At 36.3% G+C, this 26,634-nt stretch overlaps 1 long non-coding RNA gene and 1 pseudogene across 4 annotated transcripts in view; one reads left to right on the forward strand and one right to left on the reverse strand.

Annotated features, from left to right (window-relative positions):
• Window positions 1-26,634, reverse strand: part of LOC141584319 (uncharacterized) — a 630,894-nt gene that overhangs the window by 382,912 nt on the left and 221,348 nt on the right. For 2 of the 4 annotated variants that reach the window (XR_012517308.1, XR_012517306.1), the window contains one exon: window positions 12,360-12,472. The exons of the other annotated variants lie outside the window; for them this stretch is intronic. This is a non-coding gene — a long non-coding RNA (uncharacterized LOC141584319). The remainder of the gene's footprint in view (window positions 1-12,359; window positions 12,473-26,634) is intronic. 4 annotated transcript variants of the gene reach the window in all.
• Window positions 25,176-26,112, forward strand: LOC101038603 (peroxisomal membrane protein PMP34 pseudogene; annotated as a pseudogene).

Consider the following 26,634-nt stretch of genomic DNA (forward strand, 5'->3'; position numbering starts at 1 on the left):
TTAAGACAATTACTGCTATTGATAAATTAGTGCTTCCATCATCAGTCAAGCCATTGCCTGAGACAACTATTTGTAGTAGTCAAGGCTTACCATAAATCACATCTCCTTTGGTCATCACACTTCCATGAGATTCTCAGACAGGTAGTAGTTACTGTATTTTTCACATGAGAAAGTCAGGTGATCCAACCTACAATGCACACTTAATATCACCAAGTGTTTGAACCTTGACTTGGATCAAGAGAATCATCCTGGGCACCTGAAGAACTTTAAGACTAAAAAGTCCCTACTGTACCCAACCACCATTTTAAATAGTGGAAATCCGTTACAGTCAGATCATTCATTCTTTTATTAACACAAATCTTTGAGCTTTATATGTAAGTCAAGGAGACGGAAAAAAATGGAGACTTTTTAAAAACTGTATTTTAAGTACATTGAAAGCAGGGACAAAATTTCTTTCTAGGAAGCACTTGGTTGCATGCCTGGTTTGAATTAGAAATTTAATGCTTTTTAATAAATAGGATAAGCACTTACTTGTCCTACATTATTGAAGTCCTCTTTATTTTTGTGCTATCTCCAGTTCTGTAATGTGATACTTCAAAGTGAGACATATTTAGAATGCCAGAGAAACAAATTTAATGCTAGTATGTCTCTTAAGGGAAGCCAACAAAAAATTAGGAAAAATGCATTTTAATAACTCAAGAAAACCATGTACTATACAAAAGCCATTTTGCTATACATTTTAGGGACAGTAAAGTATACTATATTGTCCCTAAAATGACCATAGAAAAGTCATTTTACTATACTTGTAATTATACAAGTAATTAAGTTCATTCACAACCAAAGCTCTCTGACCTTGAAAGCAGCTGTCCTAGGAGAAAACTATTACAATTCCATTAGTTGTTTTAGTATTAACTATTGACATTATTATGCTATTATACACTTAAATTTCTGATATGTATACTTTCTACCCAGAAATCTATTCCAAAAAAATATTTTAAAAAGCCAACTGACAGGTTTGTATAACTGCATTTGGGTAGAATGTTAGTTTAGAATATTCTAATTATTTATTCTAAATAATAATCTAGTTAGCTATTCTAACTACATTAATAACGCACTTAAAAAAGTTAAGAAAAATCTCAAAATTTCTAATAATTGATTCATCAGAACTTTTTTCCCTAAAATATAAATTACGGAGTTCATTATAAAATATTTCTCAGAACATAATTACTTTTTTAAAAGATGCATTATTATTTTAAATTCCTGCTGTCATAAAATGAAATATTACTCAAGCTTGTTAGCAAAAAGTATTAATCTGTAAACCAGCAGCCATTCTAAATAATTACTGATACAAGCCTAAAACAAATATCTACAGGGCTACCCTTCTGCATGAACAGAAAACACAGAGATTTAGTAACTAAAATGCACCAATCGAATAAAGGAGTCATGAATTTAGTCTGTATCCTTCCAGAACCGTAGTCAAGATACTACTCACAACTCAGTCTTCTAATTTATAAGACCTTGGATTTATTGAGGGTGAAGCTGGTTACAAGCAAAAAAATCACCAAGTAAATAAGGTCAGTCACAACCAAAGCTCTCTGTCCATGAAAGTTCGACAGAGAGAAAATTATTGCAATTCTATTAAATGTTTTAGTATTAATCATTAATATTATTATGCTAATATACACTGTAAATTTTCTAAAAAAGAAAAGCATGTAGCATTTCTGCAGTTTATTTGGCCAGTGTATTAGTTTCTTATTGCTGCTATAACAAATTACTGCAAACTTAGTGGCTTAAGGCAATACAGATTTGTTATTTTACAGTTCCATAGTCTGAGATAGGTCATCAAGGCCACATTCCTTCTGGAGATTCTAGTGAAGAATACAGAAGCCTTTTCTACCCTCCACAGGCTTTCTGCATTTCTTGACTCCTGACTTCATCCTCCATCTTCATGCCAGCAGGGTAGCATCTTCCAATCTCACTGCTGTCTCTCAGTTTCCATTGTCATATCTCTTACCCTGATCCTTTTGTTCCTTTCCAATAAGGGCCCTAGTTACTTACACTGGGCCCACACAAATAATCCACCCATTCTACAGTCATGTAAGGTTAACACATTCACAGATTCTGGAAGATAAAGATGTGGCCATTTTAGGGAGGCCAATCACAGCCATGGAGTCTTCTTCCTCATGGAGTTTTCTTTACAGTCTTGTCAAGCAGTGTTTTCTACATGAGATGTGATATACAAAATGACATCACTTTGGTTCAGAGCTCTAAAATGGGGTCAGGAAGTCACATGAAAAAGGACTACCCGCACGACCTGTGTATTACTTCATTTCCAGTTTCATGCTGCTGATAAAGACATACCCAAGACTGGGAAATTCAGGGGGAAAAAAAAAAAAAAAGAGGTTTAACTGAACTCACAATTCCATGTGGTTGGAGAAGCCTCACAGTCATGACAGAAGGCAAGGAGTGACAAGTAACATCTTACGTGGATGGTAGCAGGCAAAAAAAAAAAAAAAAAGAGCTTGTTCAGAGAAACTTATATTTTTAAAACCATCAGCTCTTGTGAGACCCATTCACTATCATGAGAACAGCATGGGAAAGACCCATCCTCATGATACAATCATCTCCCACTGGGTCCCTGCCACAACACCTGGGAATTATGGAAGCTGCAAGATGAAATTTTGATGAGAAAGAGAGCCAAATCATATCAGCCTGCAAGCTTAAAAACCCATAAAAATAGGAACTTTCCTTGAACCTTTCAAACTTGGCCAAACTGCAGTGACCACAGCACCCTGGAAAAGAGTTGAATTTCACCAGTGCTATAACTCCTGAACAGTGACAACCAATGAACTATATAGACTCATGTTCTAAGCCAGCCACCTCCGTTAGTAATAATTCTTTCAAAACAACTTAGGTAATCACCATCAGCATTCTTTTATAAATCCCCACTCCCTTCCCTCTATTTAGAACTCAATTTAACCTTTGGCAAAATCTGTGTCTCCCAAATTGTAATTCCTAATATCGCAGTAAATGCCTTGTCTTACTGCTTTGCAGTCTGGTCTCTCACCTCTTCCGTGTTGACATGTGGAACAAAGTTTGGGAAACTTGTGTTTTTGTAAGAATATGAAAAAGATTCCAGGCTCTGGAAGCATAAATGAGAATATGAAGAATAAACTGTACTATAAAAAAACAACTTACTGTGGAGAAGTCATAATTTAGGAGCCCTGTGGCTTGTGGATAGAAGCCGTTGTGTCAACACAAATGGTCAAACGAAGTAAGGAAAAGTACTAGAACCCTGTCCTAACATGCCTCCAGATTCTTTAAATGCTATGTTGAATATTCCTCAAAACGATTATGAAATAATGCAAAAGTATAATAAATTTCCAAAGATGAATATGAATACTACCATCTGTTGGATTAGGGGAATTCCTATATTTAAAAAGATATACCATGATACATGGCAATGAGAGGTAATTTGGAGATTGGACTTGGATGCAGATCCTATGCTGTGCTAGGCAAAGGCCAAAAACTAGGAGGAGAAGGAAGTGGAAGAAGAAAAGAAGGATGAGAAGAGAAAAGAGAAGAGAAGGAGGAGAAATCTTTTGACGGAAAAAGAGCGCAGTGTAAAGGTTATCAGCTCATGCTCTAAGGCCAGATTGCCATCTCATAATCCTCACCTCTTTGCACTGATCTTATCTGTAAAATGAGTATAACAATCATATCTATGTCATACTATTTGGGAAGATTAAATGATTAATTTGGGTGCATTATAAAGCATTAACTCAAAACATATTATTTATTATCATTAACAGTTGTCTTGTTTCTCAGGAGTGAAGGGCTACACGGGCAGGAAAAGATGGTCCAGAGCCAAGTGTGAGCATGTCTTCTGACTACATCCTCTCTGACGAGAAGTGAAAAAATGTCTGGATATACACCAGACATACATAATAAGAATATATAATAAGATAGTTCTATTTAATGACATGAAAGGACTGTTCATCCTACATTCATTAACAGAGTATAAAAAGCCTTATAGAAAGGAATTCCCTCATCATATGGTTTGCAAACACTGATGCATTTTGGAATTAGCTTGGAATATTAAAAAACACTCATTTCCAGGCATTCTGATTTACTTCTTCTGAGATTCCAACCTTGGTATTGGTTTTATTAATCTCCTTTGATAAACCTAAATTTCAGTAAAGTTTGGGAACTACTGCCTTTGCTCATTAAAAGATTTTTGACTAATGAAGAAGAAACATCAACTTTGCCAGAGAACAATGTGCTTTAGGTTTGCACTTTATTTTTATTTTTTTGAGACGAAGTTTAATTCTTATTGCCCAGGCTGGAGTGCAATGGCACAATTTCAGTTCACTGGAACCTCCGCCTCCTGGGTTCAAGAAATTCTCCTGACTCAGCCTCCCAAGAAGCTGGGATTACAGGCATGCACTACCACGCCAGGCTAATTTTGTCCACAGTGTGTGACGCTCCCCTCCCTTGTCCACGTGTTCTAATTGTTCAACACCCACCTGTAAGTGAGAACATGAGGTGTTTGGTTTTCTGTTCTTGTATCTCTTAGGTTTATGTGTGGTTTTTTTTTTTTTAACCACAATAACAAATGTACCACTTAGTGAAGTTTGCTTTGCTAACAAACACAGTACTTCTGCCACTTCCTTCATCCAGAACGTCTTGATTTTGAACTCCACTTGCAGAAATCTTATCTAACTTTGGAGTGCTAGTCCCAGTGCTACATTCTCCATCAGTACCTTATGTTAGAGAATGCGATGAACTTTGCCTGTGGAGACAGGATTCTAGGGAAATGACAATAACCAAAGAAAGTAGAAAGAACATGAGCTTCCTCCAGAAATCATCAAAGAGTTAGGTAAAAAAAAATCTATTTGTAAAACCAGTAAGTAAGAAAAGGTGGGGAGAAGAACGCTTGGAGAATGGGGAAAGTGAGTGGGAATAAGGACATTGAATTCCACAAATATTATGGTACCAGTGAAATGCAAGAACAGGTACAGCAGGAGTAAGAAGTGGGAAGCAGAGCCTCAGGCGACACAGCAAAGCTTGAGTGTCTAATTGATGGCCCTGAGATCAGCTGAAAATACAATGTTATGTGTAGATGTTGGGGTAGCGTGGTAAAAGCACAATACTGCTGCAAGCAATTAGATGTTGGAATTAGATTATGTTTATTGCTATTATATTTATATTCAATTCAAATTGCGTATAATCAAGTGAACTAGCATAAGCGATTGACATAAGCCATTTTCATGGCTTTCTTCTTGGCACATTTTATTGAGGGAAACAAGCCGATGGTGAACTCACACCATGCAGCACCTCTCTATTTATGGCCGATCCCTGGTGGTCCCTGTGCAACAAAGAACAGTGTGAGGTTTCACAGCATAATCAGAAGAGAAATACCTCACTTGAAAACAAAAGGGAGTCTAAAGTAGTACTCCCATCACCATCAGACTTTAGCCCTCTTCCCCTTAATGCAAAGCTTCCCTTTTCCTGAATCAGGAAGAGTAGGCGTGACTCCACTCCGCGTGCCCTCCACGTTCTGGGACTCAGAGAACTAACACACCAAAGTTTCCTTAACAACCTCAGTGCAGACAGTCCCCACTTAAACACTTCTGTACTTCTTTTTCAACACTCATTGCCAAAGTTTTGATGAGCTTTGACTTAGGTATCCTGGGGCCTCAGCACAATCAACAATAAGGAGAGAAGGAAGAAGGCCCAGTAGCAGGACAAGTAAAGGAAAATCAACCCAGCAGCAGGGCTGGTCCTGTTGGACAGCAGCTACAATAACACTTGGTGATAAAGTAGGTAACATCAGTGTGGACTTAGACTTATTGACAGCAGCTGATTCGGGAAATTATGAAGCGTTATACTTGATGTTACAATGGTAGTTTAATGTTTCCAGGCCATTAGTATGTGAAGAGCAGATATCTGGGCAGCAATTTGGAGTGTGTAAAGAATCATACTCCCTGGAAAAAAAAAAAAATGGTGTGCTAGAGATAGTATTAGTGTTAAAAAAAAAAAAAAAAAAAAAAAAAAAAGTATAGGTAGGCCAGGCACAGTAGATCATGCCTTGTAATTTCAGTATTTTGGGAGGCCAATGTAGGTAGATCACTAGAGTTTAAGAATTTGAGACCAATTTGGGCAACATGGCACAACCCAGTCTCTACAAAAAATACAAAAATTAGCCAGGTGCGGTGGTGTGCCCCTGTAGTCCCAGCTATTGGGAGTCAGAAGCAGGAGAATCCTTTCAGCCCACGAAGTGGAGGATGCAGTGAGCTGAGATGGTGCCACTGCACCCCAGCCCGAGTCACAGAGCAAGACCCTGTCTCAAAAAATGAAAAAAGGAAATAAGTAAACAAACAAATACATAAATAAGACAAGAAGGTGTAGGTGTTCACTAGCAGTGGGAAACAGCAGTACTAGACAGAGAAATGAAAACAGAATCTGGCTGAGGAGACTGACACTTTGAGTACTTTAGGGCTTGATACATTTATATTGACTTTCATTCTATAGATACACTTGTTATTCAATTATAATTGGTACATCATTGCTGTCTGGCACTTCATGATTATGCAAAGAACCCTCTCTGGAAAGTGAAAAGTCAGTGGTAATAAATAGCAGCTTGTGTCCACTGTGATGAAATAACATAGTTTCTAGGCTTTAATCTACTGCCACTACAACACCTGGAACGGAAAAGGAATACAACATTTGAATTTAAAAAAAAACAAAAAACAAAAAACACCTATCATGATGCCGAGTGCCAAACAAAGGAATGATAATAAGAAATGCATTGAGTTTTTTTAGAGAAGTGTTACTCCAGTTTGCCTGGTGGTTAAATGATTTGTCAAAAGCATTCCACACTTTTTTGCTTGTGTGATTTTGCTGGTGAAGCTCCTCACTGTCTCAAATTTTTCCTGCCAGCATGACCGTGAAAATTCTGCCCGTACTTTAGTCCTAGTTCAAATTACATCTCTTACATAAAGCTTTCTCTGATCCCAGATCTACGAGTGCCATCTCAGTACTTTTTTTAACGTTCCTTATTCATGTCAATGTGTCAGTGTCCCTGGTCTTGGTATGTGAGACTCTTTTCTTCCAATCCTTACCTTCATTTTTAAGCGATCCCATCTAGTCTCAAAAGTTTCAATGTCACCTATAATCGATTAGCTTCATTTTGTCCAACACTGACCTCTCCTCTGTAGTCAACTTTCTATATCATATCTACACTTGAATATTAGTAGAAATCTCAAAGTTAACATTAGCAAAACAAAACTTTCACAGTTATTCTTCCATATGATGCTCTCTCATTCTTCTTTAAAAAAAAAGACAGGAAAATAAGGTATTATTTTTTATTCTTTTCCTTCCAGCACCCCACACATCCAATATACTCTGAGCAAAAGTCATCAGCTCTGTCTTACAAATGCAATTGTGAATTGGATGGAACATTTCTCATCTTTCAACCATCATCTGAGCCTAAGCCACAATTTTCTCTAGGCTAGATCTCAGCAAGAGCCTTCTCACAGATAATCTGGATTCTACTTCTTTTTGAAATTTTTCCACAGAGCACCTGGAATAATTCTTTCAAAATTAAACTATGTGAGATTATGGATATGTTCATTTCCCTGATTACAGTAACTATTTCACTATCTATGAATATTTTAAAAATCATGTCGTACAGCTTAAATATATACAATATTTTAAAAAGCCATCCAATCCCAAGTACCTTATAGCAGCCTATAAAGTCGCAAATTCTTTATTCTTGGGCCTGCCCTCCAAATTTGCCTTTTAACACCCACTTCCCAATTCATTCGTCTCCCTGTGGATGTGCCTTCTTCGTGTCCTTTGGGTATCCGAGCTTACTGTCCCTTTGGCCCTTTCAACTGTTGCTCTTTTTCCTGGAATGGTTGTTCCTGGCTGTCTCATTTCATTAGGTCTCTGTCACACAGTCCTACCTTCTCAGAGCACTTTTCTTACAGCACTTCCCAAAAGAACTTCCTGACTATATTGTTAATTTTGTCTCTTTATTCTAGTTTATTTGCCTTCATATGATTTATGTTCATTTCCAAAATACTATATATGAATTTATTAATCTGTGTATTATTTTTAATCCTTTAAAAATATTAGCTCCAGTGGGATAAGACCTTTGCCTTGATTCCTATTACATTCCCAGTGTACAGCATAGTGATAGGCACCCTAACCCTAACCCTGTGATAGGCAGGGTATTCAATAAATACTTGTTAAATGGATAAATCAAGTGTAATAAAATTTTCTTTGAAATCTATTCACAGTGTTTTTATTTTTCAGAGGTACTTAACTACACATTTAATATTCTCTGGAATTCTATAAGCTTCTTGGGGGCAAAAATGTATCCATCCATATATTCTGTTCATCTAGACTGTATCTTTGTATTTAATAATACCGAAAATAAACACATTTTTACTAAACTAATTAAAGATGAACGAAAGTTGTGCTTGGAAGTTTCACATTTTAAACTAAGGAGATTAAGAGCTGAGAAGTAATCAGTGCTAAGAAATTTTTATAGGTTCTAGGAGGAATACATAGCTACCTAATAGCTCAATTAATAAATGCCATCTTCTTAAAAATATAGAGAATAACTGAAATACTTAAGTAACTACTGCTACAGTAAGCCTGTGATATAGAATGAGTTGGAGGTGAGGAAAAAACAAAGACAAGAGATTAGTTTAGAAACCATTAGAATAGGCTTGATGAAAAGTCATGGAACTCAAACTAGGAGCAAAGCCAATGAGATTAGAGACAGAGTGAGTTGTTACAGGATCTTTAGAGGTTTAGTTAATAATACTTAATCAACCTGGTCACAAGTTAGAGAGGAATCATAGAAACAATGAGAATCAAATCAACTTTACAATTTTGTGCCTAAATAACAGAGAGGACAGTAAGGCAAATAAAAATTAAAAAGTAGGGAGGAAGCAACAAATCAAAAAGAAAAATTAACTCAGTTCAGGTATTTTGGGTCAGAGCAAAAGAGATAAATGCATAAATACAAGAATGGGAAGAGATGCAAAGATGATTACTGTGCCACGGACTAAAATTCAATTTCTAAAATTATCATCCATGTTTAAAATGTTGCAAATTGAGAGAGATGAGGGTAGATGTTGACTCCTGAGTTCTAAGAGGTAGAAGGGAAAAACAGAGTCTTCTGAAATAAAGGAAACACTTTATGATCACTATATTTACCTTACATAAATAGACAAAGCTAAATGGTTTAGAAAACTGAAGAATCTATCACAATACAGTTTTCTCAGGTTGGACTTCAGTTTAATTGAATATTGTGCTAATTTTCTGCTGTTATAAAAGAAACTATGACTTAGGTAATATTAAATGCTGAAAATCTTGTCTTTAGAAAAGGAAGAAAAAACACTGCTCCATGTTATAAAAGAGTGTATAAAGAAAATCAAATTAATTTTAGAGTCATTAAAATTAAATTCAGAATATTTGAGTTGCTAAGTTTATGTTATAAAGTAAAAATATGTCTAAAATCAAACAATGTTGACACTTCCTAAAAATATGTATTTATATAAATAATTTGAAGGTGCACCAAAAAAAACCCATGTATTTTCTTCCTTAGGATGATACATCATTTAAATCAATGTTATCATGAAAATTCATTTGGGATACAGTGCATCAAGCTCCCTCTGTCTTTTTAGAGCTTTAATAAGAACCTTTGCAATACAGAGCTATAAATTTTTTGTTTTATGTAGCCTCCATATTATGGTTTCTTCCTCTATATTACAATTCTCCAGGTGAAGTTAAGGTAACAATAAGCATGCATTTTAATTTTATTTTTGTTAAATCTCATGTGTTTTAATTTGGCAGATACTGAATCAATTTTGTGCATGTAATTTTATTATGCATACAAAGTCTTGGAAATCCATTGATGTATCTTGAAGTATTCTATTCTCATCTCATCTACTGTTTCCATCTCAGTTTAAAAAATTTGCTCAATACTCTGCTCATTTTCAAGGAAATTCTCGACAAAACTACATAATAAACAACAGTTTATTTTCTAACTTTTTGCACATTTTAGTGTCCATCTAACTCCAAGGACGCTATATTCTTAAGCTGCATATTACATGATCATGCCTTCACTGTCTGAAGAACTGTAAATGTGCTTGCTGCACTCACAAACCGTGGGCAAATTTACATTATATGCTCTCATGTGCCTATACTTTCACATGAAATTTCTCTAGTATACACTCTATTTTGCCTCTGCCAATAGTCTCCTCCTTCCATTGCCTGAGAGCTACCTTCAAATTTTAAGAGTAATGGCCCTTATAAGTACATTTTTATTTTGGCAGACATCTTTGTCTGAGATTGAGTTTTTTAAAAGTACCCCTTGTAGTTAGTAAATATTCTGAGCAAAAAACATCCTGACAGTCTGCAATTTCACAAAGCTATGTGTACTATCATAGCTAATATACCTTACTTACTGTGATGTTCCAATAATCTCAACATAATCCCTTATTATAATTTACAAATACTGAGTACTATGGAATTATAAGTTAAATTGCTATGATTTTCATGGTAACCCTGTCAATCAAGCTATGCTAGGTCACTCTGTCATTGTACCTGAAAGGTATCTTTGGATTTCAAGAAGGTAGCATGCATTAAAAGAATCAATAAAAATAGAGAATCCGAAAGAGGCTGGTAAAATGTTACCTTCATAACTCTGCTCTCTCACTTCAGAAAGCTAAAACTGGAAGCTAGGCAGGTCATTAATTTTAGTATAGATTATGGTACATGTAAACATATACTACACAGCAATATAGTGTCAGTTCCTCCTTTTTTCCCATTAGTAGGAAAATTTAGGAAATTTACAAGTCTTTACACATTAATTTGTGTGTGATTTATGAAAAAGCACGAACAAAAAATACCAAATCTATTTTTTTCAGATTCATCACTCAGAAGCTGTTTATAGACTTAAAATATATATATTAAAAGTTTCTTTAAAAACACAGGGTTTCTCAACACAGTTTGAGCAACTGGTAGAGGAGTTATAATGAAAGTCATCTTTCAACCTTGCTACCTCTTAGTCCCATGAACACAGTAATAAGTGGCATAAGTTTACACAGCCAGGTAATAATGTCTCCACTATATAAGCAAGATGAAACTATCCTTCTGACCTAAATACAGCCTCACTCCATTAACGAATCAGAGAACATGCTGATAACAGCAACAACAAAACAATTTTCCTTACACCTGGCAAATCAACATTGACCAACTTGTTCCTAGGTATACTTGCTACGCCCAGAAGTCAAATTATAACTCGATCATTCATGTCTGAATCACAAAACCCCTTAATATACAGTACCAGCAACTTCTAGTCACCTTTGGGGATTGATGGAAATACCATGTCAAAAATATTTTTAATTAGTTCTCATATTGATGGTGAGTTCAGGAACCAAGGTAAAAAATTCTCAGAAACAGAATCCCCGGAGTATGACTTGATGAAAAGGTTTTAGAACTTTCTTCACATACATACACAAAATAAATAAATAAATACATTACAGTGTGATCTCCAGATAAAAGAACAAACACTTTTTAAAATTTAATAATAGCTCTGGGTCTTGAAATTAAGCACAGCAGGAAATGAGAGTTACGGACTTCAAAAGACATTGCACACTCTTTACAACTTCAGTTGGTATATTTCTGTGTAAACTCTAACACTTTTGTGTAACTGCAAACACAGCATGAAGGTAACATGGAGTCTCTATGAAATTACAGCTGGCACACAATGCTAAGAAAAAAACTCCTGTGTTCCTGGAATTTCATCTTATTTCATTTTATTAAAAATTCTAATACGAAAAATCAATGTAAGGTCTCTGATAAATTAAGTAATAAAAATTTCTGTGTTAGGAATCTAGTGATCCAGTGATGGTACTACATAAATGATGTACTCCATTAGCCAATCTTTTATTAATCATTTCACAAATGGCAGGCAATATCCAAAGTCCTAAGGATACAGCATAAATAAAATAATTAAGATGCATGTCTTTATGGAGCTTAACATTCTAATTTAGGAGGACAGAAATCAAGTTACGTAGATGTGTATATTTCAGAAAATGGAGATTACTGTGGAGAGAAATAAAATGTAAGAGAGGAGAAAAAATATTGAGGAGAGTAGTAGGTTTAAAGTTTTTAACAGGGTTTCCAGGTTAGGCTTCACTGGAAAGGCAAACTGAATAAAGACGGAAACTATGCACATGTTTGTGAAACAGCATTCCAGGGAAAGGAAGTAGGTAGTGGAAAGCCTTAAGGGTTGAGGTATGACTAGGAAAAGCAATGAGCTGGTGGGAACTTACCTAAGGTGTAGAGATAAGAGATGAGAGCCTTGTGAGCCATTTAGTAGCAGAGTGAAATCTTAAGGAGAGATGTGGTTTCATCAATGCTTCCAAGAAACACTTTCCTTGCTGGGCTAAAAACAGACAAAAAGCAAGGGCAGAAATAAAAATCACTTAGGAGGACACTGGGGCAAGAGAATGTGGTGGCTTGTACCAGGTTTTCACAAGTGTAGATAGTAAAAAGTAATCATATTCTGGGTAAATTTGGAACGTAGAAGCAAAAATGACTTGCTGACAGAATGGTTGTGGGATGTGAAAGAGAGGAAGGAATCAAAGAAGACTCTTAAGTTTTTTCTTTTTATTTTTTACCTGGGTAACCTTGTCATCCACTCTTTAAATGGACAAAACTGCCATTTAAAGGGGAAAAAAATATGCTGAAACAGAGTTAGGTTCAGGAGTAGAGGGGTGAGCAAGAGTTTGGATTGGGATGCACTATGCTTATCATAACTATTACACAGCTAGTTGTTGATGTTGAATGAGGACACCTTCGGATGTGAAACATAAACTTAGCTGTCACCAGAATGAAGACAGTTTTCAAAACCAGAACACTGGATGCAATCACCAAGGTGTGAAGGTAGAGGGCAAATAGAAGGGCTCCTAGTACTGAGCCCTGGGGCACATAAACATTCAGAGTTTGAAGAAAAGAGAGGGGACAGACAAGAAAACTGAAAAGGTGATTGATAAGGTAAGGGAAAAAGTGCAAGGGTGAATTAAGTCTTGGAAGCCAGATGAAGAAAATATTTCGAGGAGGAAATAGAGATCAGTTCTGTCTAAAAATGTTGATATGTCAGTAAGAGGGTCATTGAATTTAACACTAAATCATCGGTTACCTCTGTAAGAATAGTTTCAGTGGAGTAGTGAGAGAATGAGTCAGTTCAAGAGAAAATAGGAAGAAAAGTCAGAAAAAATTTAGAGGAGTTTTGCTATACAGGGGTCAAAGTAATGAGAGGGTTACTAGACATAAATGATGTGGAATCAAGAAAAAGCTTTGCTTTGTTTTAAGATGGGAGAATGAACAGCACATTTGTATGCTGATAGAAATGATCCTGTTGAAAGCATTCTCAAAAGGTAATCAATTATCTGACATGTTCTAATAAATTATATACTTCTTTTTTAGAAGCCCGAGCCACTAAACTGCAATTGCTAATGAAGAAAAACTTTTAACACATTTATAACAACAAATTGAGAATATAAACGTCCTGTGACTGTATCTCATAATTTTTCAGTGTGTCTACTCAAATATTCATCATTGTTGACCATCATTTTTGCCAAAAATATTCTCATGGTTTCAACTGCACTATCAACAACTTGCCTGAAAAACATTCTTTGGACAAATTCTTTCCCCCAAAATTCATATATTTATAAAGACCTATGTGACAGGTGATCTGATCAGAGGCCTTCTCTATGATTATAATTTCTTGAAAAAGAAGTTGTGATCTTTTCAGAGGTAGGTGTTACTAAAGAAATGCAGGTATAGAGGCAGGTATTGTCACTTTGGGCAATTAATTCTCAATGCTGCGTGAAGAATAACAATCACCTGAGCAGCTTTTAAAAATGCTGATGCTCTAGATTCGTCCTCAGAAATTCTGAGGTTTACTTGGTTTTAGATAGGGCCCAAGCATCTGGGTTTTTAACAGTTCTTCAGTGGATTGTCATGAACTGTACTTAAATTCTTGGCACAGATCTTTAACAGTCTTAAATTATCACCCTGTAAGTGCTGAGGGTTTAAACCCTCAGGGAATAAACACTGGGATGACCTTCAAGACCTCTCAAGAGGCATTGGGGTGATAGGGTCTCTGTCTCAAGAATAATATTTATCTTAGTAAAAGCCTTATGCATCTGCCTAAACCAAGCTTGTGTTTACCTACATTATCTAACAACTAACTCTGTTCCTCATCTCTACCAAGTTTTTACAAATCTAACTTAAAGATTTTATTCAAGAGCTAACTCATGAACTTAGACGATTAAAGAATATCTATCTAGACTATGGTTAGAAAGTAATTTTTACTCATATCACCTCATTAAGCAAAACCAACGACACAGTCATAAGGCATCCTTGGGGTGCTATGATCTTGTTTATAAATGGCACGCTTAAACTTCCTGTTTCTTTTCCTGTATTACTATAACTTGTTCTCGGCCTCCTGTAAACTACTGTTTTGGTTTCTACATTTCTTTTTACCCTTCTCTGCCTTTCTCTTCATTTTGTAGTGCCTTCTTCACTTTTTTTTGATCATTATTGGCAACAAGCTGCAACCCAAAAATGTAAGAGAAGATATATTCAAGAAATGTAAAATATTGGGAGTGGTTTATAATCATTTAGAAAGCATTTCATACAGAAGGTGGTGCTGAAAAATTAGGTGTCAGAGCAATAAAGCCCAGAAAATAACTTCCAAAGCAGCTGTTCTGCTTACCCAAAATAAAGAAACCAAGAAATGAAAAATTACATATACAAAATAACTGTAGGTATAAGCTGTTTATTTCATAGAGAATCTTATTGCCTGTTTTTTTTCTTTAATGAAATAATGGCTCTACTGCATTTTAAGGCAACATTATCCTCTTCAAAGATTAATATATATAATACATTCACAATATGATCAAAATAAAGGGGATTTTGGATACAGTGCATGTATGAACAAGAATCTGTAAAAGAAATTATTTGAGATGAAAGAGGAAAATCATAAAGAAATGCAAATCAAAACCACAATGAGATACTATCTCATGCCAGTTAGAATGGCGATCATTAAAAAATCAAGAGACAAAAGATGCTGGTAAGGATATGGAGAAATAGAAATGCTTCTACACTGTTGGTGGGAGTGTAAATTAGTACAACCATTGTGGAAGACAGTGTGGCGATTCCTCAAGAAACTAGAACCAGAATTGCCATTTGACCCATCAATTGCATTACTGGGTATATATCCAAAGGATTATAAATCATTCTATTATAAAGATATATGCACATGCATGTTTATTGCGGCACTGTTCACAGTAGCAAAGACTTGGAACCTACCTAAATGCCTATCAGTGATAAACTGGATAAGGAAAATGTGGCACATACACCATGGAATACTATGCAGCCAGAAAAAGGATGAGTTCACGTCCTTTGCAGGGACATGGATGAAGCTGGAAACCATCATTCTCAGCAAACTAACACAAGAACAGAAAACCAAACACATCATGTTCTCACTCATAAGTGGGTGTTGAACAGTGAGAACATATAGACACAGGAAGGGGAACATCACACACTGGGGCCTGTTCTGGGGTGGGAGTCCAGGGGAGGGATAGCATTAGGAGAAATACCTAATGTAGATGGTGAGTGATGGATGCAGCAAACCACCATGGCATGTGTATAACTATGTAACAAACCTGCATGTTCTGTAAATGTACCCCAGAACTTAGAGTATAATTTTTTTAAAAAGGGGGAAAAGAATGCATTATTACCATGCACTATGCCTAGCTCTCTGCCCTGTGCATATATTAATTTAGTGCTTACTAAATATTAGAAAATGAATGAAGCGCTACAATAATTCTTAAAGACATCAGATTAAGCCACTTTTAAAAATCTGTTTTCACTCTATATATAACCACATGTCTATGATAAGCCAGCCCTTTCTCAAAATCATTGAGAATTCTGGCAAAAAAAATGCTAGATATTCGTGATTTAATTCCATTAAAATAACTTCAATAAACCATTTGATTGCATTCCAGAAATCACAGACACCAGCTCATTTAGTATAAATTCAAACAATATAAAAATGTTTCTAGGAGATAGAAAAAAAAATAGCTAATTGAGTTCCACAAAGGAAATTGTCTTTATGATTTTAATTGAGATAATCATTTTATCCTTCACTAACACTCTTTGGAAGCTACACTGAAATTATGAAAAGAAACATAGCTAATCAACTATGAGTTTTAGAACGTTGGCCAACTGTTTTCCCTTTACAGTAACTTAATATTTCAATGGTAAATAAATTTTCAGAATTTCCATCTCTCTATAAAAAGTTTGTAACCATTTGCATTTCAGCCTTAAACATGGTTCAGTGCCCTATTTTCTTTATGTAAAGGTATTTTGATGCCTAATGCAAAGTATCTTACTCTCTGATAGAAAGGATCCTACAACAGGTATGAATTTGAATTCATACACTTATTTATCTGAATAGATATTTATTTGTTTAAATATCTATAATCACCTGGTATATTGTGAGTTTCTTTAGATAGAGCCTATTCATGGCCAACACGGTGAAACCCTGTCTCTACTAAAAATACAAAATTTAGCCAGGCATGTTGGCAGGTGCCTGTAATTCCAGCTCCTTGGGAGACTGAGGTAGGAGAATTGCTTGAACCTGGGAGGCAGAGGTTGCAGTGAGCTGACATTACACCACTGCATTCCTGCCTGGGCGATAAGAGCAAAACTTTGCCAAAAAAGAAGAAAAGAAGAAGAAGGAGGGGGGAGGGGAGGGGACGGAAGAGGAGGAGGGTGGGGGAAGGGAGAGAAGGGGAGGGGGGAAGGGGAGGGGAGGGGAGGAGGGAGGGGAGGGGAGAGAGAGAAAGGAGGGGGAGGGGAGGGGGTGGGGGCAGGGGTAGGGGAAGGGAAAGGGGGAGGGAGAGGGGCGGGGGAGGGGTGGGGGGAAGGGAAAGGAGAGGGGGAGCAGGGGGGAGAGCAGGGAGTGGGGAGCGAGGGGGGATGGGGGAGGGGAGGGGGAGGGAGGAGGGGAGGGAAAGAGGGGACAGGAGGGGAGGGGGAGAGAGTCTATTCAAGTCTTTGTTCCCAATAATTAGGACAGTGACCACAGTGACTATATGCAGGATACATTTGATAATATTTGTATATCAGATTTCCTAACTGCTTGGCCCAAAAAAACTGTATTAATTTTATTTTATGGAGATAGAACGTAAGAGTCATCTCTCAATTAATCATTCTCCTAAATGAGTAACACTAGAGTAGGATCTCACTCCAGTCTACAAACTTTATGTGATCATAGAATGTTTCTGGTTATTTCATTTGGTCTGAAGAGTGCTTTAAAATACTATAATTAGACAGGAAGTGTGCCCGTGGTGGTAGCAATGATACAAACATAGCCCTGTTGTCGTACTACAGGACCACGTCACACTACATGTTACAATGTCAACCCTGAATGCATTAGAGTTTATGAAATTTACCTCCTGGGCCCAGAGTTTTACAATTCAAAGAGCCCCAGGAATATACCTATCTCAGCCTAGATTCTAGAAAGTGTCTGTATGGTTCTATTACAACCAGTGGCATATATTACATCTGAATAAACTCTTACATTTTTTTTATTGCTGCGCAACAAGTTACCATAAATGCAGTTGCTTAAAATCACACTTTTTTGTAATATTTCTATGAATCAGGAGACCAGGCACAACTTAGCTGGTTCCTCTGCTAAGGGTCTCATAGGCTGCAAATGAGATGTCAATGGGGCTGCGTTTCTTACTGGAGTTCAGAGTTTTCCACCAAGCTAAGTGGTTGTCAGAATTCAGTTTCATTCCACATTGCTGTTGGACTGAGATCTCTTGCTGGATTTGGGCCAGGGCTGGCTCTCAGCTCCTGACCAAGATCCTCTCACAACACAGTACCTTCTTCAAAGCCAGAAAAATCCCAGATCCATTTTAAGAATGTTAACAAGATTATATCAGGCTCACCCAGGATATTCTCCTTTTGGATGAACTCAGAATCAACTAATTTGACCTTAATTACATTACAAAATCCCCCCACCTTTGCCATATCACATAACCTAATCACAGCAGTGACATCCCATCATGTTCAGAAGTTGCACCCAAACTCGAGGGGAGGGGATGATACAGAGGCCAGAAATCTTGGAGATCCTCTTAGAATTCTGCCTACTACAATCACAGATGCTTTTCAGGCAACTTTGTTTCCCAAGATACAAAAGTGTGTTAACACATATAGATGTACACATGTATATTTAAATAACACGTAAACTACACAAATATGTATCACATTCGCTTAGTTTAAGATATTATTATACTGTATGCATACATGTTTAGGTGTATATAATATGTGTGTATATATATAAATATATATATTCATATATTTATTTTCCTTCTACTTCTCTTTCTCCTTTACTTGTGCTTTTCCTCTTTCTCCTTCTTCTTTCCTTCCCCTTTTCCTGTATCATCTTCTTTTCATCAACAAAATACCAAATAGAATTCACTTATATAAATTGCCAAAAAGCAAGAGACTTAATATTTGACTATGAAAAATTAGGCTAAGGTTTTTTATTTTGTTCGTAAAAGAGCATTTGGCGGAATGCTAAGGTAGATTATATGTTTGCACGCTATAAATGAGATGGAGTTTACTTTTTACATTGAATAACTCTCTAGAAAAGAAACCACTGTATCTTCTTAACTATTCATGATTTTATTTGTATGTATATATACAAATAAAATCATGAATAGTTAAGAAGATACATATATGTATATATACATATATTTATGTGTGTGTGTGTATATATATGTGTATATATATATACACATATATATATATGTAAACCATCTGTAAGCCAGTTTCTTAAAGGAAATTAGGAACATTTTTAGAGGTTTCAAGATAAAGTGAAATAAAAGTTTGATGGAGCCAAACTCCATCTTTGTTCAACAAACTCTCCTTTGTTCAATAAAAATCCTTTTTTAAGAAAGTGAATTAAAGTGACTTTACTCAATGTATTTGTCTAATGGATTTTCTCAAATTTGCAAGGCATAAGAAAATAAGTAAGAAGGTGATACAGAAATTTTCCTATCTAATCAGAGATTTAAAAGTCATTTTATTCATAAGCATTCAGGAGTTGGAATTAAATGGAGGATTTTACAGAGTGCTTACTTTGACATGGTAAGAAAAACAAAAGTATAGATCATAATCTGGGCCTCTGAGATGTCCATATGTGGGAATTACACCCAGAGAGTTCTGGTTAAAGGCCAATTCTACTATTATTTAGCTCTGTCATTTAAGAAGAAAGTTCACTTTGTAATAATATATTATGTTCACTTTGTAATACTATATATACATATACATAATGCATACATTGATTATGTGTGGATTATGAATATGATTACTGTAATTAAGCAGTATGACAATAAAAAGAGCCTAGATTCACAAGTCAGAAAGAATTCTGTTGTAGTTCTGACTTTATTACTTCCTAACTACATGGACCTAAGCAAGTTATTTTTCCATTTAACCTAAGTTTCCTCATATGGAAAATAATACGGAGTCTCAAGGCAAACTTAAATATTAAATAATTTATACAAAGTAGGTAACTTGTAAATAATATCCTATTAAAATTATTAATTTAAAATATCATTAAAATGTAAAATGCAATGTATTAATTATTAATAATCTAGAATTAGAAACACCCCCAAGCTAGAGTGAAAAATGACTAGCAAAATGTTTCTGCATGTAAGAATACAGGGCACAGAAAGCCTACTTTCACATCCTCGCCGCAACCTTATTCATTTAGCTCAGATTCAAATGCATAAAGCAAGAAAGACTAGAGAATGGCTAGAATTTACCTTTTCTCGGATCTTAGACTGTTCAAAATGATTCTATATGTCTGGATTTTATATTTATTATTGACTTCATTATTGTTTCAAAATATTATATTCAATATTCTATATGATTTTATGATACAGTACAAATGAATATTCTGGAATACCTTTTATTAAAAAAAGATTTTTTAAGTTTTGTTATTTATTCATTTATGCTAGACAGTTACTGCCTCATGTATAACATGAAGAAAATTTCTACATACTCTAATATTTTGTATGTTCTAAGTATAAAGGATACTTTATAGTAAGAAGGAATTCACATTTTTTGAAGTTTTGCATAAAATACGGTTAAAAAAAAACACTTTAGATGGTAGGGTGACTCTGTGAAAATAATAGATTCCATGTTAGTTAACATGCAGGTAGCAAGGGAAAGGAAATAAATTCTAAACCTACATGTCTGAAGAGAGGAGACTCTATTCTAAAATGGTTTGTGTATATTTAGCATGAGAACTTTTGCTATACAACCATAATGTAAATATTCTGTTGAACCTAAGCTGCTGCTTAGGAAGACGAAGGAATTCTACTTGCTCACAATCACAGTGCCAGGTTTCAAATAAAAGCAAATTTCAGACTATATTCTGTCACATATACTGCCATTTGTAAGTCCAACTCTTATTAATAAGCAGGCACTAAAACATTTATTCAACTTGCTTTTGTCAGCTTGATAAAGTCCCAGTTCTCAGGGTTTTGTGATAAAGCAACCATTTCTTGTATAAAAAATTCTCCTGCCCAAAAATATTTTAGAGGCAGGATTCAGTTAAATTAATATTTGAAACAGCCAGCTGGAATATACTAACCCATAACTACATTAGAATCCTGCCTTCAGTGACATTCTAAAGGAGAAAAATGCTTTCCTGACTTGATTATCCTATATAAGCCGTGGTGGGAAGTCTAGGATAGTTTGTTTACCAATCTGTGTATGTTGAATACAACTAAATTCACACACAATTTACAGATATCTTCATTATTCTCATTAAAAAGCCACTAAAGTCACTAGTGAAAATCCTCTTCTAATATCCATTCACAAAGCCTCTGATGATCAGGGATAATAACTAAAACACTTATAGCTGCCCTTCGTTTAAATGTTATTACCCTTCATTTGTATAAAGCATTTCCTCTTAGGAAAATTGACTGTCTCTTAAGTGAAATTGAATTAAGACATATATAACTTTCTGTATCTATACTGAAATAGTTTAAAGTGTATTTCCAGTGTCATAACACTCAGAAGTATTTATCTCCAATCCAGACCTCTCCTATAAACTTCAGACTCAGCATAAGTGGGCTACTAAAGATAATCAACAGCCTCCTAATTGGTTTCCTGTTCCTGTCCTTAGCCCCATATAGTCTATTATCAATACCACAAACAGTGGTTCTGGCTCCTGATAGAAATCTAGAACTACTCAGAGCAAGGGTCAGATCTTATCATCTTGGTTCAGGAAACCCGTTAGTGACTCCTCACCTCACAGAAGTAAGAATGAACATCATGATGAACATCATGACTGGGTCTTTAAATCCTCTGACCTTTCTGATCCTATCTCCCACTGCCCCTTCCTGCTCACATGAGCGAGTCTCAGGGGCTGCCTTAATGTCTCCTCAATCATGTCAGCTATTCACTTCCACCACAAGCTGGACTGGACACGAGGCTTTCCTCTGCCTGGTTCCTGTTCCTCAGATATATGTACACCTTGCTCCTTCACCTTTTTCAGGAATTTGTGTTAAAATCACCGTATTATTTTCCCATGGCTGCTATAACAAATTATCACAAACTCAGTGGCATCAAACGATAGAAATTCCAACCTCTCACAGTTCTGGAGGGCAGAATGAAACGTTTGACTGGGTGCAAATCAAGGCCCTGGGAAGGCCATGCTCCCTCTAGAGGTTCTACAGGGAATCTGTTCCTTACCTCTCCTAGCTTCTGGTGGAAGGAAGCTGGACTTGTGGCCTCATCCTTCCAGTCTCTGCCTTCATGGTCACATTGCCTCTTCTTTTCTCTATATAACATCCTCTCTGCCTTTCTATTATAAAGATAACTGCCATAACATTTAGCACCTACCCAGATAATACTGAATAATCTCATCTCTTGATCCTTAACTACATCACATCAGGAAACTTTGCCTATATGTTAACATTAACATGTTCTGAGGATGAACCTGTTTCCTATGGGGAAAATGTGTGTCAGTCTACCACAGTCATTTCCTCAGAAAGCCCTTCCCATCTGTCATAAGTAAAATGTCAACCATCCTCTCCCACAGCACTTCCTGTCTTCCTTCTCTGCTTTATTTTTTTCTAGGGCATTGATTACCAGATGGTATTCTATATATCTACTTATTTCTTATATTATTTGGCTTCTTCAACTACAATACGAGTACCATGAAGACAGAGTTGCTATCTTTTCTCTTCATCGCTCTTTCCCTAACACCTTGAATGATATCTTTCATATAGCAAGCCTTAAATGAATATTTTTGACTGAATGGATGGATGAATGAAGGAAGAAAGGGGTTCAAGTATTTTAGTTAAATGGAAAATGTATCTAGTAGATTAAAAGATGGCCCCTCAAAATATTTGTCCATGTCTGAATCCCCAGAATTAGTGAATATTAACCTACATGGAGAAAGAGTGAATAGTTGTAAAACATGTAATTAAGTTAAAGATCTGAAGAGGAAGAACTTATCCTGGATAATCTGGCTGGGTCCTAAATCAAGCACATGTATCGTTATAAGAGAGGCATAGGTAGAACAGAAAGAGACACACAGAGGAAAAGACAGAGAAGAGGGAACAGTGTGACCATGAATCACTCCAGCAATTAGAGTGTTGGGGCTGTAAGTCAAGGCATGCCAGCAACCACCAGGACCTGGAAGTGGCAAGGAACATATCCCTCCCCGGAGCCTTCAGAAGCTGTGCAGCCCTGACAAAGACATTTCGATTTCAGACTTCTGGTCTCCAAACTGTGAGAAAATAAATTTCCATTATTTTAAGCCACCTAGCTATGGTAATCTGTTATAGCAGCCCTAGGAAATTAACACAGCGTGGCTGTTCTAAATGGCTTCTAATGATAGGAAAACAGATTATTTTAGGAAAGGCATTCTTATTTCAAATTTATACCTAGAGTTATTATCAGGGTTTCTGTCGCCCTATTAAGAGCACAGACTCTGAAGTCAGAAGTCAGATATCCTGTGTTGTAATGATTTTGTTAACTTCGGAGGACCTTGAGGTCCAGTAATCTTTTTGCCTTGGTTTTTGCGCCTGTAGAAGAAGAATAAACCATTGTCTGCCCTAATGGTAGGCCTGGAATTAAAATATTTAAGAGTTACAAAGCAGTCAGAAATGTGCCTACACCTAACGTACAGTAAATGTTGTCATTGTTTTGCTATTTGTATTATATTACAAAAATCTAGTTTATTAGAAATATCTTTGCTGTGTGATAACATTTTTGCCCATCAAAAAGTATGAGAACACAATCTGTTCACAAAGGAGAGGTGGTCTAGGCATTATCACATATTGATGGTAGGAGTAAAACTGTTACAATTGCAGTGGAGGGCAATTGGTACTATTTATTAAAAGGACAAATTCACCTACACTTGTGAGATAACTTGGTTAGGCATTGTAGCATTGTTTTAATAGCGGAAGACTGACAGCCTAAATTCCAGCAATACAGGCCAAGGTAAACTATGGAACAGTCATTCAATGGACTAATGTGAATCAGTTTAAACATGAGGCAAATATTTCCAGTTCTGGCAATAGAAGAGTAAATTGTTGCTAACTACAGTCCCACTGAGAATAATAGATATATAACTCGTGTGTGTGTGTGTGTGTGTGTGTGTGTGTGCATGTGTGCATGTGTGTGTGTATTGTGTGGTTGAATAAAGGGCCACAGCGCTGGAGAGAAGGAAAGCTCATGGAAGTAAGCCAGACATTCTGTGCAGCTTTTCTTCTCAAAGACTGACAGTTTGGAAGTGGCATAGAACCAAGAGGCTAAATAGCTAGCAGTAAACAGCAGCTAAGAAGCTGAGTTGAACTCTTTAAAGTCTTACGGGGTTGGAGAGATAAAATTTTAAGCATAATAAATAGAAAGATAGTCGAGAGCTCTGAAGTCATGATATTGGAGGGAAGGAAAAGACAGAAGTGAGCCCAACAGTTGGTCCTGCTCTTTTCCTTAAAACATTGCTCAGGTTGCCAATTATAGATCAGATAAGGAGTTTGCCTGCAGAATATATCTAGACTCCTACAACTTAACAACATATAAACAACTAAATTTAAAAATCGGCAAAGTACTTAAATAGGTCTTCAAGGAACATCAACAAATGGCCAATAAACAGAAGAAAAGATTTTTAACATCATTAGTCATTAGGGAAATGGGAATCCAAACCATAATGAGGCACTTCATACCCACTTGGATGGCTACAATAAAAATGATGAATAATAACAAGTAATGGCAGGGATTTGGAGAAACTGAAGCCTTCATATGCTGCTGGCAGTACATGGATGCAACTGCTGTGGAAACAGTTTAGTGGCCACTCAAAATATTAAACGTAAAACTACCATATTATCCAGTAATTCCATGCCTAGGTGTATACCCAAATGAATTAAAAGCAGTGACTAAACAGATACTTGTACACAAATGTTCACTGTAGCATTATTCACATAGCCAAAAGTTGGAAATAACATATCCACCAATAAACAAAAGGATAAAGAAAATGTGATAAGTATATTCAATGGAGTATTAGCCATAAAAAGAATAAAATTCTAATACCTGCTACAGCATGGATAAACCTTGACAACATTATGCTAAGTGAAATAAGCCCAGGCAATGAAAACACACATATTGTTTGATTTCACTAATATGAAATTATCTATAAGCAGCTAATTCATAGACATATATAGATTAGAGGTTACTACAGGCTAGAGGGAGAGAGAATAGAAAATTGTTGCTTAATGGATATTGAGTTTCTGTTTGAATGATATAAATACTTTGAAAATAGATAATGTGATAGTTGCACAACATTGTGCATATAAACTAACGTCATTTAATGGTACACCATGGGCTTCTGGATTGAGGTGGGCACTGTAGGGGCCAAGACAGCTGTCTGAAGTTTTGCTGAAAAAAAAGTCAACTCATAAAAGGCATATTAGGCTCCCTTCCTAACTCTTCTGGCTGTGGCATCTGTGGGAAAAGTGTGGCTGGGTCTCCAAGGAGCTGCACCAATGGCCTCCATGCTGTCCTATGAAAGCCTAAACCACGCCGTGGCTGGAGCTGTGGGAAGCATGACAGCAATGACAGTGTTTTTTCCCCTGGATACAGCTAGACTTCGACTTCAGGTTGTTGAGAAAAGAAAATTCAAAATTACACACGTGGTGCTTCTGGAGATCATTAAAACGAAGAACTGCTGGCACTATATCGAGGGTGGTTTCCAGTGAATTCCAGTTTCTGCTGCTCCAATTTTGTCTATTCCTACACTTTTAATAGCCTCAAAGCAGTCTGGGTCAAAGGTTAACATTCTACTGGAAAAGATCTGGTAGTTGGGTTTGTTGCAGGGGTGGTTAACAGTGGCTGACAGCTCCACTCTGGGTGGTAAACACCAGAATGAAGCTGCAAGGAGCAAAATTTAGGACTGAAGATTGTACCAATGAACTACAGAGGTATCACTGAAGCTTTTTATCAGATCATTCGAGGTGAAGAAATCTTGGCTTGTTGGAATGGCATATTTTCCTCATTGCTGTTGGGCTTCAATCCTGCCATCCAGTTCATGTTTTATGAAGGTTTTAAATGGCAGCTCTAAAAGAAATGGATGAAGCTTTCTTCTTTGGATGTGTTCATCACTGGTGCTGCAGTAGCCACCACGATTGCCAGCACTGTCACCTATCCCATGCAGATGGTAAAGTCAATTCTGAGGTTTTGGCATCATAGACTAAACCCAGAAAATAGAACATTGGGAAGTCTTCAGAATATTCTCTGTCTTCTTCACCAATGAGTAAGATGTTTTGGAATAACGAGACTCTACTACAAATGTCTTGAAGCCAAATTGCTGCAGACAGTCCTCACCGCTGCTCTCAGGTTCCATGTTTATGAGAAACTGAAGCTGCCACCTTCATAGTTATGGGGCTGAAGAATGCACACAAACACGGAGACGCCTTCCCATGAAAAAATTTTGAAGATGCTCAACAGGGAGATTTCCTCCCGAGTGAAGTGATTCTCCTATGACTCTGGCTCCTGCCACCACAAATGTTTTTCTCATTGGCTTGAAAAGCATTCAAGGGTGAACAGGGAGTGCGGCCAGCTGGACCTGTTGTCACCTTAATTATTATGCCGGCTGGTTGGATTTTGGGGTGGCAACTGGACTAATATGAAAAAAATATATATTGAATATCTACAAATGACAGTTTGTGAGTGTTTATTGGTTTTCTTAAGAGAAATGGACTCTTTTGCTCTCATGTGTAATGTTTTCTATTTTAATTTTTCTTAAATATACCAGCTGTTCTCTTTCCCTGAACTCTTCCCCAGGTTCTAGGACAAATTTAATAACATGTAATTCTCCTCAAATACTTTTGTATGTCTCAGTGTTGGTATTTTCCTCCCTGAAACTAATATTATGACTGTGCCATGGGCTTGACTTTATTTTGGTTGGGCTTTTTTTCTCCTGCTTAACGAGAGGTGTCTTTTTTA

This window comes from Saimiri boliviensis, chromosome 4 (assembly GCF_048565385.1).
Source record: "Saimiri boliviensis isolate mSaiBol1 chromosome 4, mSaiBol1.pri, whole genome shotgun sequence".
Taxonomy (NCBI): Eukaryota; Metazoa; Chordata; class Mammalia; order Primates; family Cebidae; genus Saimiri; species Saimiri boliviensis.